The sequence below is a fragment of the Corvus moneduloides genome, chromosome 2, assembly GCF_009650955.1.
Source record: "Corvus moneduloides isolate bCorMon1 chromosome 2, bCorMon1.pri, whole genome shotgun sequence".
Taxonomy (NCBI): Eukaryota; Metazoa; Chordata; class Aves; order Passeriformes; family Corvidae; genus Corvus; species Corvus moneduloides.
Window position 1 is genome coordinate 32514155 of NC_045477.1, and position 12765 is coordinate 32526919.

Below are 12765 nucleotides of genomic sequence, written 5' to 3' on the forward strand. Positions count from 1 at the left end.
AATATTGTGACAGCCAGCATGGGCAACAGAGGAAGGGATGGTAGGAGCTGAATGTTTGGGTACCAAAAGCAGACATAAAGAGGCAACACCATAGGCCATCAGTGCTTAGATCATTTTGCAGCTGAAAGCAGTGACTTAGACTCTTACCTTCAGACCTTAGCTTGAAAATGACCTCAGTTTTCTTATCTGTAAAATAGGTCTAATTCTATTTGTCTTCCTCTAGGGGAGCATGATGCATTTGGGTTGCTAATGTTTTCAGATGCTCCGGGCTTCTTCGGAAATATGAACTACTCAAGCAGTGGTGGAAGTGCAGTGAGCACAGCTGCACTCTGCACTACACAATATTCATCTCATCCATATAGGATGCTAATGCCAGTTTAGAGAGGAAAAGGAAGTCCTAAATAGATATTTTTCTGAATTAGCAACGACTATAAGGGTGTAGTGGAGTTTGAAAGAATTTCAAATGAGGAATCAAACCAGAATTTATTTGGTTATAAAAATCCCCAGGAACCTTTAAAGGGAATGAAAGTCTGAAGGCTATCCCTTGACTTAATTAAACATTTGTTCACTATTCATGCAATATTCTGATGACCCCAAACTTTTATTTGCACATATAGTTCTTCACTTAAAAGAGTGATTTTCCTCAGCATGCATTGTCCAGCACCTCCAACATAGGTCTATTTTAATAACCAGTGCAGCGATACATGATAAAGGTATTGGGAGGGACTCAGAGGATAAGTTAACACATCTATTTGTATAGCACTCTCAGGCTGGTTTAATGGTTATTGATGAGGATAGATGTTTCCAATTCTAGGATATGCCACGGTGAAGCCAAGTCTAGCCCAGAAGGAATTTTGGCGATGGACAGAGTTTTGGAGATGGATAAATTTTTTGGCTAGGATAAGGTTAAATTACTCCACGGCAGCTGGTACGGTGCTATGCTTGTCTTCCCAAGTAACCATTACATGTGATGGAACCCTGACTTCTCAGGGATGGCCAAACATCTGATGAAAGTAATGAATGGGATTTTTATTTGGCTTTTCTTGTGTACATGACATTTGCCTTGCTTGTTAAATTGTCTTTCTCTGATCTCATGAGCTTTTAGAGTTTTAATCTTCCAATTCTCTATCCCATGTGTGGAAGTGAGCAAGTGGTTGTGTAAGGGTTAGCTGCCTACCAGGGCTATGGTAGGTGACAACAATGGGTTAACCTTGAAAATGCCATGACTCAAAGTAACAGTAATGTCAACCTTGAAAAACCATAAGGACAGAGAACTTTGTCTTATAGCCATGCACACAGTCACTGACAAACTGAAGGGATTTTAGCCCTTTCCTCCACTGAGCATAACCCATGACTTTTGCCATCTAGTGTCCTTACCAGCATCTACCTACAAGTCTATTCCCATTATTGGTTACTAAAATATGCCTTCCTTTGGGTTCTTATTATATATATATGTACATATATATCTGCTGAGAGGAAGGAGTCCAAACTATTGCAATGCGGACCAGAACAAACCCTGGGATGCTTCAATTTATTTCCTTAAAATGCTTCCTCTGTGACACTATGAGAGTACAAATCTCCCTCAGACCACACTCCCCGCTTGAAAAATAGAAATAACATTTCTTAACAGACACATTTTTCTGTCCATTTCCTCTACACAGAACAAAAATATTTGGGGATAGGAAGTCTAGCATTTAGTGCAAAAGCTCTCTGATGTAACTCAAACTACTCGATAGTTACATAAAAATTTGGTGTAAGAAATATATGACAGAAGCATCCCTAGATGCTCCTGTTTCCAAGAAATTTGGCTACTGGAAACTTTCAGAAATACAAAAGGACATTTAAATCCACAAGAATGATACTCAGTTTGAGTTTTGACAGAAGATTTTAGGTATACTTTTAGCAAAATCTTTTCTCCGTATCAGATAGAAGTCCCTCAGAAATCACTCTTATCTCCGCACTGATAGAACTTCAAAATGCCACACACGAAATACTCCAACATCATTAACTGGTGCGCAGTGTTGATTTTTATGTTGCAAATTTGATTGAAAACAGGAGTTTATCAGTGAAATGCTGAAATAGCCTTGAATATGGGGAAGTGAATGAGTATAATTGCTGATGGGTTCTTTTTATTATCAAGGAGTCTTGATTATAGCTTCATAGACTTAAATTATGGCAAATCAAGGACAAGATCAATTTACTAACTAAGCAAATATTTATATGAAGCTGGAGATTGGCATATATTGATCCGTTTATAAGGACCATAATTCTTTCTGCAAATGCATCAGCATTGAGCAGTGCTCTTTTCCCTATGTGCTTCCTTAACAGCAAGGAGCTGAAAATCATGAAGAAAAAAGAAAGCACTATTTGGCAAGTCAGAGGGCTCGCCCCCGTCAAACACAGCTGCAAACCCAAATCAGTTGTTAAGGACGAACCTTTAGATGGAGACTGATTAATGATGGGTTATGCACTGTAGATAAATGGATAAACAGTTCTTGTAGTAAGTTAGAAATCCTGCTTGAAGGAAAAGAAAGTACTCAGAGCACCTAGTCATCAAGATGGCAAGTGTTGATGGGCAACATCATCCAGGGCAGAGCATCAGCTGCCACATCCTGAGTCTCCCTGTGTTTGTAAGAGGTCACTTGGATATGAAGCAGAAGAGCGTTCCTAACTTGTGGGATGAAGAAGAATCCCTGTGAAACGATGACCATTCCCAACAAAGGCTGCTTTTGTTTGGAGGAAAAGGCGAGTGTGGGGGCAGGGAAGAGAAGAGGCCGGATTACCTTTTGTTGCATTTGACAGTTGAAAAGGCCCCGGTGAATAATTACCCTTAAAACTAACAAACAAGGAGAAAGAAAAAAAAATGCATAAAAAGAGAAGAAAACTCCCCCTTGACTTCTCCCTAGACACAATAGCTCCCTTTGAAATAAAAACAAAATAAAAATAACTCATAGGGGAAAAAATAACTTAATTTGACTTTCCTTTCTCCTTTTGGCAAGTGTACACACATGCTCACATATATATATGTACAATTGCAAGTCTCCCCCTGTCACAGTCATCTTAAACTTTTCTAGACTTGATCCATTCAGCAGCAAAGCTTATGCAAAATGCAATAAAAAAATCAAGGGAAACTCCAGCAGCTAAAAGCGCACCCTTGGTTGAAGGCCCCATTGGTTTAGCCACAAAAGAATGATTCCTGGTGAGAGCAGTTGTCATCTGTTTTGCATACTCCTTATTTTGCTCTTAATTGGCATTATATGGAAACTTATCTACAAGGCCATGGGAACCAAACAACATCCCTTATCCCCTCCTTCTTTGAACAAGCAGAACCCAATTAAAGCACAATTATCTCTCTTCTGCTATTATCATCCTCCACCAACAGAGAGACACAGATAGGAGAAACATTGTTAGTCCAAGAGCAGCCACCTATTCTTATGAAAATTTTTGTAAAGGTCGTAAAGAAAATAAAGGAGACACAAGTGGTCTGGGCTTTGGTGAGCTGAAGGGCAGTGTTTTTTTAAAATATTTGATCTGGACTTCCAGATGGTTTTCTAAATACATTTATTTTCACCAGGGAGTGACTGACCTAAGACTCAAAATGCACTCATAGAGTTTGGAGGCAAGCCTGGAAAAATAAAAGAGATGGCCAAAGAACAAGAGGAAAAATAGACACAGGTGTCTTCCCAGAAAATCCAAGCTGTCTCAGAAAGTCATGAAATTGACAATTCCTCTGGTATGACTATGGAAAAACATCTCAGGGGAAAACAAACAACCATTTTTCAAATTGGAGCCCAGAGTCAACTCTTAAATCCATATCCTGCTTCTTAATATTGCAAAGCTACAGCCTACATGAGTTCCTGCAACCCCAGCATGGATGGTCAGCACTCCAAGATGATCATGACTTGGAAAGGGTTCCAGTGACATGATTCATGGGTTTTTTGGACATAATCTTTCAGGCGTCCTTGGAGAATGAACACCCACCACTGTTCCCTGTTACTTATGTGCCTGGCTGTGACAGTCTTCCAAGATAGCTCTGCATACCTTCTGTATCAGAGGCCATCCCCAAGTTAGCAAACATTTGCACTACCACTCATCCTGTCTCATCAGCAGCTACTAAGAATATGCGTGTGTCAGGAAACGTCACGCATTTCATCACTTCAGCAAGTCATGCCATCACAAAGCAATTCTTGTCCCAGTTGATTCCCCCAGTTTTCCCCCTGGATGACAACTACAGGCTTTCAAATACTGAGCAAAGAAACAAACAAGGTGACTTATGTTTCTTTTTTTTTCCTTTGAAGTATTTCTCTGCTCTATTTCCAACATGTAGCAGGTCCAGCTCACATATTTTGTTGAAGAAGAATCCAGTATGTCCAGGCAGAAAGCAGAATTCTCCTCTTAGAGGTGCCCCAGAGGTGCCTGTCTGCTGCCTCAAGGTCTTGTCAGCAAATCTCAATGTTAAATTTTTTTTTATGAGTTTCAGTTTTACACTCCTTGCATGGGCTTGCAAATTGATTTAATTTCTCAAACAATTAACAGAATAATGTCTGGGAGTATGGTTTTTAGGCTGCCATCAGCTCTTTGACCTCCTACAGCAGATCTCCTGCTTTCTTCCCTGGAGAGTGCAATGCTGCAGCTACACAGTTCTCCTGTCCAAAGAGAAAACTGTGTCAGTGCACATGTGCTGTTTGCTTTTGTCATGGCACACATGGTTTTCTCTTTTACAATGGCTGGCCAGTGTAGTGGGAGGGAGAAAGACAATGTCCCTCTCCAAGAGCCAATGGAACAGAGGTGGTTGCTGTAGATTCTCCACATAGGCAGGGCAATTGAAAACAGGGAAAACAGTTCTGCCAGTGGATTTATTCCCAGATTAAATGGAACTTCTGATAGCTGAGTAAGTGTGTTAACAGATCACCAGGAGTGGTAAGCAATTGGTTAAAGAGATCAAAAGATCAAACAAGAGGCAACAAAGTGAAAATTATGCCACTGCATTTAGCTACAAAAATACAAAACTTTCCCCTGTGCCCTACCACCATGTAATACCCAGAGGCTGCTCTGAGAGCAGTGGAGCAGGATGAGCAAATCCCTGTCTTCCAGCATAAAGATGAAACCTGCAGGGAGACAGCTGCAGTGGAAAGGATTGAAATTAATGTCAAGCAATAGATGAGATTTCGAAGAGATTTATTGCAGCAAATGTTTTCCCTGGCAAATGTCACACCATTAAAATGCAAAAAACCATCCTCAGTAGAATTAAGAAAATAAAGTGAAATTCAAAAACACTGTCCTGATAAATGGCAGCTTGAAACTCAGTCCTCAGGCTCTCAGGGTCAAGGGTAGTCTCCTTTGTAAGGAAGTGCGCAGGAGAAGTGCTAAAATGTCCTTTCAGGTCCATCATCTATGACTCCAGAGCACATGTTTTATGGACAGTAGGATATTTGGCCAACATCTTTCGGGGTGTGGCTGAGTCTAACTGGGAACAACCCTTGGAGAAAATTCTACAGCTGAGCACTGCCCAGCACAGCTGCATCATTTTTACACAGTCTAATATGGGTGAATTAAGATCCTGTAAATATAAACAGCTTATTCTGCCTTTGCCTCCTGGAGAAGCTCCTTGAGGAGCCTCTTCTGTTCCGTCCTTGATGGGAGAGCCAGAAGAATTATTCCTTAATGCCTGGTAATTATACGTGAAAGTGCCAGTTCCCTGGCACAGATAGCAAGAAGTGAGGACTGCAGGTGAATTGTGTGTTTGCCTCAAACAGGACAGCAACTCTGCATGAGGTTGGCCAAGCTAATTTTTATTTTCCCAAATGGACTGAATGCTCTGTAGGTCTCAGCGCATGCCTCAGGCATGCACCCACCTTCCCCTCCCCGTAAGTACCTTGCATTTAGCAATCCATGAAGAAAACAAATTGTTTTCATCATGCAGGAATGAACAATCCTCCTTCAGCCAATGTCCAGCTCAGAAAAACATTTCTCCAGCCTTTGGATTCTCTGTACTTGGGCTGCTGTTCTCATAAGCACTTGTATTTGTTGGTCCAGGTAGATTTGGAAGATCCTTGTGAACATGGTCACATGGAACTTGTCTGTCTGGCCTGTGATTCAGAGGTGCTGATATCTCTATTAAAACTCCTCTTTACCAATAAGGACACATTAGGTGAATATACTGGCAATATACTAACAGTATAAGAGTCATCTATACACATACTATTTATATATATTGCTAATATTACTAGCACTATACTTGTTCAGGATAGTAATTTCATCTTAGTCAGACTAGTTTATTCCTGTGAACAGGTTAAATGTGATAAAATAAAGAACTTGCTTCTTTGCCTAGACCAGGTAAGAGCCATGTCTGCTTGGCATCCAGCACAAGAAAATAAACTATTTAAAAATTCAGCCACAGAGCAAAAAAAGAGACTGCTCCACTTCAAAGGCACCTAAAGGTTACCAAATTGATGACTGTCCATTATTATCACTGGTAACACTATGCTGTTATTACAAAATGGAACTGGGGAAGAATCTCACGTGTTCAAGTGTATTTTGTCTTCTGCATTTAAGCCTGTCCTTCAAGTTAGGGCTTAACAGGACTCCTCACGGGAGTTAAACACATGCTGAACAGTTTTGCAACAACGGTACTCAAGGGTGCTTTCTTGTACCAGGTGAAGACAGATCCTATAACTCACTTTTATTTATTTTCCCATACTTCTGTTATTTGGGTTATCCTGTTGCATGAGAAATGAATGCCCCTACTCACCTTGTTGTTTTTTTTGCCTGATGACATGCAGGGGCTTCTCAACTTCAGTGAGAAAGCACACAAAACACAAACTTCCCCAGCAGCAGAGTTGAGGATAGTCAGACAGAGTTGCATAATTAGCATTAAAATGAGATGAAAAAGCTCTGCTTTTTTCACACAGAAACATTTCATGCTCTCCTGCAAAATGGAAAGTATGCTTATGTGCCCCAAAGCAAATTTTGCTCCCTCACGCCACTGTCACCTCACCTTAAAAGTCAATGTCTAATTAGAACCTGTAAATTAAAACAAGCCTAACTTGGGACAGCCAGAGCATTTGAAAGTTTCACCATGAACAGAGTGAGTTTACCTCAGCTAACATGAGTGAGCAAAATCATCTTTCAGTACCTAAAGGGGCTACAAGAGAATTGGAGAGGGACTTTTCACATGGGTGTGGAGGACAGGACAGGGGGAAATGGTTCAAACTATGACAGAGTGCAGGGTGAGATTAGATACCAGGGAGAAATTCTTCACTATGAGAATAGTGGCAGAGGCTGTCTAGAGAAGATGCGGCTCCTCCATCCCTGGAGGTGTCCAAGGCCAGGCTGGATGGGGCTTTTGAGCCACTTGGTCTAGCGGAAGGTGTCCCTGCCCGTGGCACAGGGTTGGGACTAGGTGATCTTCATGGTACCTTCCAACCCAAACCATTCTGTTAGTCTGTGGTTTTATGGTTTTATGAAAAGAAAACTGGGATGAAAATCCCGGCATGCATAGTTGCCTTGAGTCCACAGTAAGTCAGCTCTCTACCATGGCTGTGGCTGACAACAAGGGCTTGCACACAGTCCCCAGGGGTGGCACGTGGCACCACAGGCTGTGCTGCTCAGTCAGGGCTGCAAAGTAAAGGGGTGTCAAGGAGCTTTGGCCATGGCACAGTGGGGTTCTGACCTGCTCTAGGACAATGCCACAGTGCTTATAGGAGCTACACATTTGCTGCAAGGGAGAAGATATACAAGCATGGAGAGGGAACTGAGGATGCACAGCTCGCACTAAGCATCTGTGCTGTTCGGAGTCACTGGCTGTGACTGCAGCGCACACAAGCTGTGTTGGCCTCATGCATGGCACTGTTAGATAGGTCTATGAAGTACATTATGAGATCATCCAGAGATACATAAAGAAACCCTGAGTGAAACTCTGAAAGATCATAAAAGCAGCAAAACTCTGCCAGAGCTTCGGGATGGCTCAGCCTGTTCATGGAGGTGGGGGGTATGGCTAAACAGCTGTGCAGGCTGTGGGTTAAGCTTATGTCATTAATGCTCTCCACAGAACACGTGGTTTTCAAAAGGAAGATACTATGATATTTTGGTGTATTTGTTAAACCTGCAAGGAGATGAGCAATAAGTATCCCTAGGGAAAGATTTCTCTGAGACACACCATATCTGCAGATAAAGGCGGTTCCACTGCTTTGAAGTTACCTCTTTTTCCAAACATTGTAGTGATGGGATCTTTGTTACTGCACTGCTGTTGTGTATCAGTTTTTTGGAGGGTGTGAGATCACATCTCCTGCATGTCACAACAGGAGCAACAAAACTGGGCTGAAAATAGCTTTCTGCAGCAAAGCAAAAGAAAAGCAAAATCTGGTGTGTCCAAGAAATACATCTGCAATTCACTTGCAAATCTAAACAGGGAGAAAACGATTGACAGACAATGTACAAACAGCTCTTGTAATAAACTCCTGAGTTTGTATTGGTTTCTACAGCCGCCCCCCACCCACTGCACACTCCACAGCCAAGATGCTAATTACAGCCTTCCTGTTGTTTTCCACTTCCTCCTCTGTTAAATAATGGGAGGGGAAAGGATTATGGAAACTGATGCACTTGACAGCAAAAATAAATAAGCAAAAGAATATATAACCAACTAACTAAATAATGAATCTAGTAGTCTCCAAGACAAAGCTATTCTATCATACCTCCGGTATCTTGAGCCAAACTTCAAGGGTTATTCAAGAAAAGTGATGATCTGGCACCTCAGAGAATATGACATAAGTATCAATTAATGCTTAATTAACACTGCATGACATTGATTTGAATAAATAGAACCTTTTAGAAGGATGTCTCTCTATATTGTGGGCTGAAACAAGATGCCTTGTGGGAAGAATGAGAAGCTCCCTAGTATTATGTAACATCTCTATAGTTATAGCACCTGGAGGCTTGGAGTGTATCATGAGCCCAACATGTTAGATGCTGTATAAATATACAGCTGCTAAAGATGCTTATCTTGGATTTGTAGTGTAAACAAGAAGACATGCCATGCAGTTCTGGTGACAGGCTGATCAAGGCTAATGAAACAGGGGACTTAAGGAAATTTGAAAAGACATACATGTTGTCTAGCAGTTTCTAATTTGTTGGGAAAAGGGGATTTTTACAAAAACTTATTCCCAAAACTTTTTTCATATAAAGTTCTTGCAAAAGTCCCCAGATACATAGGAGTTGCCTTATTGTGTTAAACAGGAAAATAGAAAGGAAAAGAGAGCACAGGTTGCAGCAGAATGGCATGACAGCCAACAACAACAATCAGTGTCTTCAAGCTGGGTACCAAATGCCAGCTACCTAATGCCATCTTCCCTCACCTGAGTAAGAGTAGTCTGATCAGCAATGAGCCACAGTTTCCACTGAGAGCTGCAAGAGGAGAGCAGCTCCAAACATCATCCTGTTTCCAGATCAGTGTTGGCTGCTCCTGAGAAATACTCTATATACCCTGGGGCATGTTGTTACTTTTAATGAGACAGTAAAATAACAGACCCTATTATTTGTACTGTTCATATTCATCTTCTGTGTGCATTGAAGAGGGGCACAAAGGTGATCAGAGGGCTGGAGCACCTCTGCAGGTGATGGAGATGGGGTTGTTCAGCCTGGAGAAAAGAAGGCTACAGGGAGAACTTAGAGCACCTTCCGGAACCTAAAGGGGGCTACAAGAGAGCTGGAAGAGGGACTTTTGACAATGGCATGGAGGGACAGGACAAGGGGGAATGGCTTCAGACTGACAGAGGTCAGGTTTAAATTGGGTATCAAGAAAAAATTATTTCCTGTGAGGGTGGTGGGGCACTGCCACAAGTCGCCCGGAGAAGCTGTGGCTCCTTCATCGCTGGAAGCATTCAAGGCCAGGTTGGATGGAGCACTGAGCCATCTGGTCTAGGGAAAAGTGTCCCTGCCCATGGAAGAGGGGTTGGAATTAGATGATCTTCGAGGTCTTTCCCAGCCACAAATATTCTATAATTCTAAGACTTCGCAGGTAGTGTTGGACCAGCCAGCATGGCATACTTGGGAAGCAGCTCTGGACAAATCCCTTGAGGAGAAAATGTGATTCCCTCATAGCTGGCATGACTGACTCCACTGCCCAGTTGAATGTAACTGGGGAAAAATTCTGTGATTCCACAGGAAATAACCAATTTGGAGACTATTATTGACTCTGACCTTTTGTCACTACTCAGATCTCCTGGTAGCAAAAAGGTTATCAAATGCATCGTGGTTGTGAAAAACTGACTGCATTTTGCAATGAGTAGCATTTTGTAATGAAAAGAAGTCTTCAGGTTACTTTGACAAATAAGAATTCACCTTCAGTAAAAAGCTATTTAGACATGTCCTCTGAAATTCCTGTCTCTTAATAAAGAGAGCTTGCCATGTGCAGCGACTCCAAGCAATTTGAAAAGTCTTATTTTAGAGATTTTCTCTTCTTTTCCTTACTCCATTCAGTTTTCTGCCACCTCATTATACTGTTACCACTTACTATGAAACCTTGACTTTGAAAACACTTTCTCTTTTTTCCTTTTCCTCTTTTTCTTTCTCTTTCTTTGTTTTTTGTGAGTAGTCTTTATCTTGCAGTGAGATCTTTCTCAGCAGTTAACTTTTTGAACTCTTGCTACAGACACAACATTTCAGCTCACACCAGCCCTAATACTTCCCTGCCCATGGCAGGGGGGTTGGAATTAAATGATATTTATGGTCCTTTCCATCCCAAACCTTCCTATGATTCTAAGATTATGGAAAAAAAGCAATTTAATTCCTTATAAGAGTAAGTGGCTTCTCCCTAAGGAGTAAAGAACGAAGTCCAGGACATAACTCTCAGGCAGAATTTTCATGCTTTGGGAACTGCCTCTTCTTTCTTATGCCAGTATCTGTGTAGTGCTGGTGATTAAAGCACTGGTGTTCACTAATCACTTTCATTCTATCTTGCAAGTACACATTATTCTCCATCAATTTCATTTAAATATCACTTTATATTCATGGCTTTGACTTTTAGAACTCCTCCTACTGTAATTTTAACATTAACAGACATTTCTTTCTCTCCATTCATCACTTGTGTCAAGACTTCCCAGGCTGAGGTGATCATTTCCTGCTTCTTTATATGGCAGGAGCCATAACTGCCCCAGCCCTTCACTTCTAGGTGAAAAGCTCTTAAAGATTATCCCTCAGCAACATTCTCTAAGAAAACGTGTTTTGATTAGAAAGGTGACTAGATAATCTCCAGTGATCCCTGCCAACCTGAAATATTCCATGATTCTTTGATTCATGCATCTGCTTCTCTACCATTTCCTTGTAATTGTCTGTGCACTGAACAGCTCCAGCTTTGCTTTCCTTCCATTTGATATGTCCCAGCAACGATCTCCAAGCAACCTTCCCTCTTGATCACGGTGGGCAATGCCACCATCCTGTCACATGCCCGTAACCTTGATATCATCCTCAAGTCATACTCCTCTGCCAGATGCCACTTCCCAGTTACACTGAAGCTAGAGACACATTCAAAGTATGTTCTGTGTACCATACTTCAGATAATGCCTTTCCTTGCTCTCCACCCACCTAGGTAAATCTCTTATCTGCAAGGATAAGAACGTATTTAATTGAATGTATCAATTATTGCAGAATCCCCTTCTGTCACTTTCAGCACAAATGCAAATTTGCACTGATTATATTCCCCAGATACAAAGGCCATTTTTCCAGATATAGGACTGATTTCCCTTCTCCATTTCTTTTAAAACTAGGCCGTCTGCATCCCATCAACCCATGCAGTCATTTGCCATAGTCCATGTACTGGATTTTCAGATGAGTGCTTCTGTATTTTCTTTCATGTTGCTCTCCATAAACATATAAAACTACCATGCTAGAGTCTTTCTCTGTAGCAATATCTAAAAGTCTCTGACAAGAACTAGGTTGCAGGTGTATTACTAGCATTGCCTGTCATACTGACCAGCACTTTCTTACTAAATCCATGAGTCTCCTCTGCCTGTCACTATCTGCAGCTTCTTGATTTCTACTAAGATGTAAGTAATTTCATCTTAGTAGAAACAGAGAATGTCTATGTTTCTAGAGTGTCTGACACAGCAGAAATGAATCCATAACTGGGATTGTGATGCAAATTATCCTTGTCAGCTAATAAAGATAGACATGGGTCAATAACAGACATGTTTTAGAGAAATTCCTCATGACTCCAATCAGAGAAATCTGCTCAAGAAACATTACAACTATCATAATTTTATTTTAAACAATAAAACACAATTAAAACATCCCAGGTACTGGAATTGGTACTCACTTTTTGTAGTTGCCTTCTTAGAAATATCTAGGAACAATCCATCAAATGCTTCTTGTAGGATACTGTTTTAACCTAGACATGTGTTATTCTCAGTCTACCTGAAAAATACACAGACATAAAAAAAAAAAATCAGCACTTTGTTCAGTGATTTCAACTTATTTGCTATACAAAATGAATTAAAAACAACTGCTGTTATATGGGGTACCTAAAGCAGTCAACTATACATTTGTGGTTCTTGCTGTAGTATCGCATCAGCACTACTTGGGTATGCTTAGTCATCTCACGGAAATAAATGCATTTGTTAAATAAACTAAGGTTTTCTATACAGCACTCAGAATTAAATGCCTGTCCTTGACCAACTACGCAAACATCCATCCCTTTGCCAAAAGAGTAATTCATCAGTTCCACTATTGTAGGTTTAAGGGTTTCCAGTTAACACAGCAGTTGTTCCTTTC

The 12765-nt window shown here is 41.0% G+C and overlaps 1 protein-coding gene across 5 annotated transcripts in view; it reads right to left on the reverse strand.

Annotated features, from left to right (window-relative positions):
• Nucleotides 1–12765, reverse strand: part of TENM4 (teneurin transmembrane protein 4) — a 1563960-nt gene that overhangs the window by 387699 nt on the left and 1163496 nt on the right. For all 5 annotated transcript variants that reach the window (XM_032099028.1, XM_032099031.1, XM_032099030.1 and 2 more), the window contains one exon: nt 12311–12408. The gene's annotated coding sequence lies outside the window, so the exon portion shown is untranslated. The remainder of the gene's footprint in view (nt 1–12310; nt 12409–12765) is intronic.